Source organism: Capsicum annuum, chromosome 7 (genome assembly GCF_002878395.1).
Source record: "Capsicum annuum cultivar UCD-10X-F1 chromosome 7, UCD10Xv1.1, whole genome shotgun sequence".
NCBI classification, from domain to species: domain Eukaryota; kingdom Viridiplantae; phylum Streptophyta; class Magnoliopsida; order Solanales; family Solanaceae; genus Capsicum; species Capsicum annuum.
In genome coordinates this window covers 47,686,865-47,692,911 of record NC_061117.1, presented here as the reverse complement: position 1 = coordinate 47,692,911, position 6,047 = coordinate 47,686,865, and the positions used below count along the sequence as shown (strand labels likewise).

Genomic DNA, 6,047 nt, shown 5'->3' with positions numbered 1-6,047 from the left:
TATATTTGTTTATCCGTAATCCAATCAGGGCGGAATGCAAAATTCGGAGTCTTAGGTTTGAAATTTTCAATGACTATTCCTGCTTGTTTATGAATTCTGTTAAGCTTGGATTTTGAGTTTGTTATTATTATTATAATTAATATGCTATTGCTTTGGGTTTACCTTATCGAACTTGGTTTGATTTGTTTTTCAAAATGGTACCTCCGTTTCAAAAAAGAATGACCTACTTTTCTTTTTAGTTTGTTTCAAAAAGAACGACCTCTTTTCTTTTTTGGCAATACTTTAATTTCAACTTTTCACATGACATGTTTATGACCACAAGATTAAAGGACATTTAAGTACATTTGACACTACTTTAATTTAAGGCCACAAAATTCAAAAGTCTTCTTTATTTTTTTAAACTTTGTATCAAGTCAAAATAGATCATTCTTTTTTAAACGGAGGGAGTAATAATTTTTCTTTCTCAAAAAGTTGATCAAGGGAAAGTTTAGCAAATGAGCGAGAACTGTTTACTCGGTATAGTGGTTAAAGTGGAGCCCAAATCAATTCACTTGTAAAGAAAAGACAAGTCTCTAGGGATGCAAAAACCGAACCGATTGATAAATCGCATCGATAAAAATGTTATTGATTTATTGTTATTGAGTTAATGATTTTTTAATAATTTTATAAAAAAAATTATTGGGTTATTGGTCCGATTCTATTTTTTTTATTGGGTTATTGGGTAACCGATAACCTATTATTTCAATTGTACAAACTCTTAATTTCTCCTAACAACATTTAGATCAAACTTGAAGATTCTTGTAAATTAAAACACATCATGTAGGATGCTTGGGTGCAACTAAGATTCAATTTTTTTCATGTTAGTTACTGCTATTTCTATTTTATAAGTATTTTCTTATTGATTAAATTGAAAACTGAATCGTTAAGGACTAAAAATCAATAAAAATAATCTTATTGGTTTGATTATTGGTTTAGTATATCTAAAAATCGAAAACCGATAAACCTAACTGATAATATTTAAAATCGAACCGAATCGACCTATGCACACCCCAACATGCCTCACATAAATATGACTTGGCATGTGAGAAACATTATAAATATTTTGTAAAATACACTTCTAATAAAAACTTTCTTAATGATTGTATCAAGTAAACATAAATCAAGTATAATGAAACATAACCTGTTCCAAATGAAATGACCACATATATTCCCTGCAAAGGTCCTTGTTCTCCGAGAAGTGAATTAGGAACAAACTATGAGCATGTGTAATAAGCCATTCCTTGAGTCTCAGATAATTAATCATCTAGTAATCACTAAAGAAACATAATTTAGAATTTTATTCCTTTATTAAAAATTGAAGATTTCTAATAACTGGAATGTTTACATACACTATCAAGAATTTGGAACTACAAGGATTTATAAGAGAAGCTTACGGACTCAAGTGTTCTCAGTTTAGTCAATAAGTATGACATCTGAGACTTTCCATCTATTCAGACCAAAAAGTAAAATCTTAAAAATGTGAATACATCAACTAGAACTTTCTTTCAAGTATTTTCCTTTTGAGAAGCTCGTTCTCCTTCCTCAATTTCATTATCTTCTGCTTTAGTGTATGCATATGTTGACTTGAAGTCGAATCTTGTTGGTACTCAACCATTTTTGTTCTGCTTACAAACACTACATATGCAGAAGAAATACTTTATTTTATAGCTATTGTCAACTATAGAAGTAACAACAATGCTTTACTTTCAGGTAGCAGGAAGTTGAGCGACTTGACACAGATAATTAAAAAAATTGTCCATGCATCAGAAGTTACAACACTTGCATTCTTTTTCCATATCCTGGATCTTCTTATTCAACTCATTTTTCTCTTCCTATTCAACTAGGAGACAGTCCTTCAAATCTTGAATCTCATAATGATCTACGAAATCACAGCTAAACATCTAGCAATAGAAGAAATATAGCATGCAACTCAAAATAACATATAACAGTTCTTGGAACTTTACATCTAGAGTCTACATTAGTAGACACTTGACCCAAGTTTTTACTAAGAGCTTCTACTTGGCTCCTATGCTCAGCTAAATCTCTGTGAAGCTAATATATGGTTGTTTCGTTAACATCCTCCTCAGTTGGTATTTTCTGAATAACATCATCAAAGACCAATAGATATTACTAAAAGAGCAATATATTTTTTTCCTATGAACGTATCTCATAACACCAAAGTTACCTGATCTGAGATTCAAAATTTTGAATTCTCTCTGCATGGTCCCTTTTAATTGATTCTATAGTTCTTTGGTATTCCTATTTACATGTTCAATAATCACTGTTGGGTGTAACTGTAAGCTCTGACAAAATTTAATCATCATAGGAAAACATGGGATTTTGACCTTTCAAATATGAAGAATGTAATATCAACAAATCCCTAGATTTTGATAAAGCTTCTATGTATTTCACTACTTTGCTCATTAATTGCTCCAGGGAAGATGTTCTACATTTAATTGTAAGTAAAATAAGACAAATCAATCAGTACTCCCTTCATCTGGAACAACTTTTCCCATTTTGAGACATTCTAAAATGTTTGACATAATTCCATTAATGACATTAGTATACAAAATTTTCACAACTTTCAATAACTAGAATACGTTTAACAATCAAAACTCTTAAACTTTAATTGTTGTTTTATCTACCAACTAACTTGTCAACCATTACTTCAATAGTTTGTTCAACCACCAAAGTTAATGTTGTCTTTTAAAATAATCACTTAATACTTTTAATCCAGTAAAATAGCGCCATATCAAATTGACTGAAAGGAGTACTAAGATTCACCCAACCAGTACTAATATATGAGCAATAATTTCCTTGAATTCTTTTTTCACTACTCTTTCAATCTACCAAACATCTCTAAATCAACGACAATTTATGAGCAGGAAGATGACTTAGAAAGATAGATTTTGATTATTGCATTAAGATGCTATAATACTCTTATTGTGTCTTAAATATTTGCCCAAGCTCATATTTTCTTTCTGGAAAAACTCATGACGAACTCTCTTCAGTTCCTCTTTCAACCTCTAGTAACTTGGGTGGCTTTTAATCTGTCATGTTGTTGGAACAATTTAAGATAATCAAAGAACTTCAGCAATGAAACATACAAGACGGGCAGGCAACTATTAAGAAAGCTATGAAATATTTAGCCCCCTTTCAACTGCTTCATAATATGCACTAATTTGAATAAACAACAGGAAAAATGACTTGTTTTGTGTATGCACCTTATTAGAAAATTTGATGAGTGATTTAGTGTAGAGCTTTCTCAATCGGTCATTTTCTTCAAGTATTAGCTGGGGTTATTTGATATGAAGAGGACAAAGTCCTACAGAGGAACAACTTAAGCTCAAAACTTAGGCTCATCTTTATCAGGTTGGCACAAGACAGTAGACAATGGAGTATCCCCCAATCCATGACTATTATTAAATCTGGATCCTACTGAAATACCCATCCAAACCCGACCAAAACCATTCACCCGCCCTAACCTATTAAACAAAAAGAAAATTTTGAAACATAATTTTAATTCATCGACCAAATAGCTGAAAGGGGTATTTCCTTTTCTGAATCCTTCTGAGCATGATTAGAGCATAAGAAAATGATTTTGCATAGAGCACAACTTTATAGTGATTCTTTGATTTTACTTTGAGGCTAGCACCCTTCATATCCCAACGAAGATTTCCTCTACCTTAGTGCTATCTATTTATCCAAAGCTAAGTAAATATATCTCAGTTATACATGATAACGATATCAAGTTACAAATTGGATAAATATTACAGGTATTAGTCAAAAGCCACAAAAGCATAAGATAGCAGAATCCATCATCTCTAATTAGCAAGCTTCTAAATGAATGAATTATCCTCAGTGGAGCAAGCCGAAATGGAGCAATTACTTCTGGTGGATAGTAAGTGAACTTAGACCCGTCATTATCCTTGGTGTCAAACCTCTCGGATGGTTCTATTCCATATAGAAACCCTTAACTCCTATTTTGTGACCTCTGTGATATCGACAAGATTCCATGCTTGTTGCACGAATGTCTTGGCTTTTCAGTTGATTCCCATAGTGGAGATGGGAGGTCTAGATCATAAAAGACAGCTTTGAGCTTCTTTGAAATCTTTGTTACTCTGATCATAAAACACTTATGCCTATACTACAAATTATAATTAAGGGAAACAACTTCAACATTAATAGGACATACAAAATGAATTCAAATAAATAAAGTAACAATCGATTTTTATAATCCTGGTAGATTATGCATTAATAATGACTTTCATATTCATAAATCCTTACAAAACTGTCAAGGTAACTTTCTCATCGAAAAGAAAAACTAGTATATTAATCCTTTCAGATTTCCAAATAAAAATAGGTTCTTTCAAATTCTCACCTCCTTAAGGACATCTATATTAATCTCATACTTCACAATAAAGAATCCTCAGCACATGATTTGGTGGTAGTCATCCTCAAGACCCCCCATCTTACCTATTTTCTTATGTGTGATGGCAATTGCTTTTCTGGATGCGCATTTTCAAAGTTGAAGTTTAATGGAATTCTTCCGCTCTGAAAAAAAAGATGTTTCTAATTCAGGACTACACTTGTAGGCTTGGCTTTGCAAGGGAGAGAACAATGTGAAGGGAAGCTCTACTCAAGAATTATCTACGCGAATTCTCATTCTTTCTTGTTTCCTAAGCCCTGCAGAGTTTATGGTTCAGGACTTTGTTGATACAATAGCAGGTCGAAAGAGTTCCAATGGAGTCTTGTTTAGTTTAATAGTTTAATTAATTTAATTTTCAACCAATAGAAAGTTGCCATATATTTAATGAAATATTTAATTATAGTTTTGAAAAAAGATGTTCGTTGTAAGGGTATATTTGAGCCTTAAAGGTGGATGGAGGGCTATTATTGGCCCAATAGGTAAACGAATGATATTTTTGAACCAATTCTAATAGTTAAAGGGTATTTCTGGCCCTTTTCTGTAAATTATACGTATATATATCATTTATCATTGTTTAGGTATATTTTTTCTATTCTATTTTATTTTTTTATCTCAAAAAATTAATACAAACTCACTACCTGCCTTTAAAACTAACTCAATCCAACCTCTATTTTTTATTTCAAATTTAATAATTTCTCTATTTTTTTCTTAAACGTGAACCCCAAACAAATTGCCGTAATTTGTTGCTACTACTAGTTGGTGTTTACTGAATGGAGGGAGTGGAGATTAGGTCAATGGTGGTCTAAGCTAAGATTGCAACGATGGTTCAATGATAGTTGTTTTCGGTTCGACGAAGACTGTGGCTATGTGGTGTTGACCAATGCTGATAGTGTTTTTTCGATTGAATTTTGCTAAAAATTGAAATGTAAGGAGTTCAATTTACTTGATTTTGTTTTTGGGTGTTAAGATTTAAAGATTTATATTTTTGAAATTAATAGTAATGAGTGTTATCGCATTGTGTGTATACATCGTTATAGGGTGGAAAAAATATGTATTTTAGAGAGGCGTATCTTGAATTTTAATTGGTATCGGGTCGAGTAGTGAATTTATTGGGGTAGGTAGTGGGTTTGGATTAATTATCTGAGAAAAATATTAAAAAGGAACTATACCCTTAACTATGATAAATGGTACGTATATACCATCCGTCATATTTTGGGTACACATATGCTCTTATCGTTAGTGTGAGGGGTATACAAGTACCATTTCATTAACGGTAGAGACATATGTGTATACAAAATATGACGGAGGATATATATGTACCATTTATCATAATTCAAGCGTATATGTATCCCTTTTCATTTTGGGAAAAAAGAGTACACTCTCTGTCCAATTTAAATTTTACTAAGTGCTAATATGATAGTTTCCCTATTTTAATAAGGAAAGATTTACCACACTAACAATTCAAATAGTGTTAATATGACACTTTTGCCATTTGAAATCCTCAAACAATGATTAAGTCCAAAATTGAAGATAAAAAAGTAGCAATTATCATATTAGAGATTAAAAACTTACCCCCATT

General features: G+C 31.6%; 1 pseudogene; it reads right to left on the bottom strand.

The window, feature by feature from the left end:
- Window positions 1-1,531: 1,531 nt before the first annotated feature.
- LOC107862901 lies at window positions 1,532-3,510 on the bottom strand (annotated as a pseudogene).
- Window positions 3,511-6,047: the final 2,537 nt, after the last annotated feature.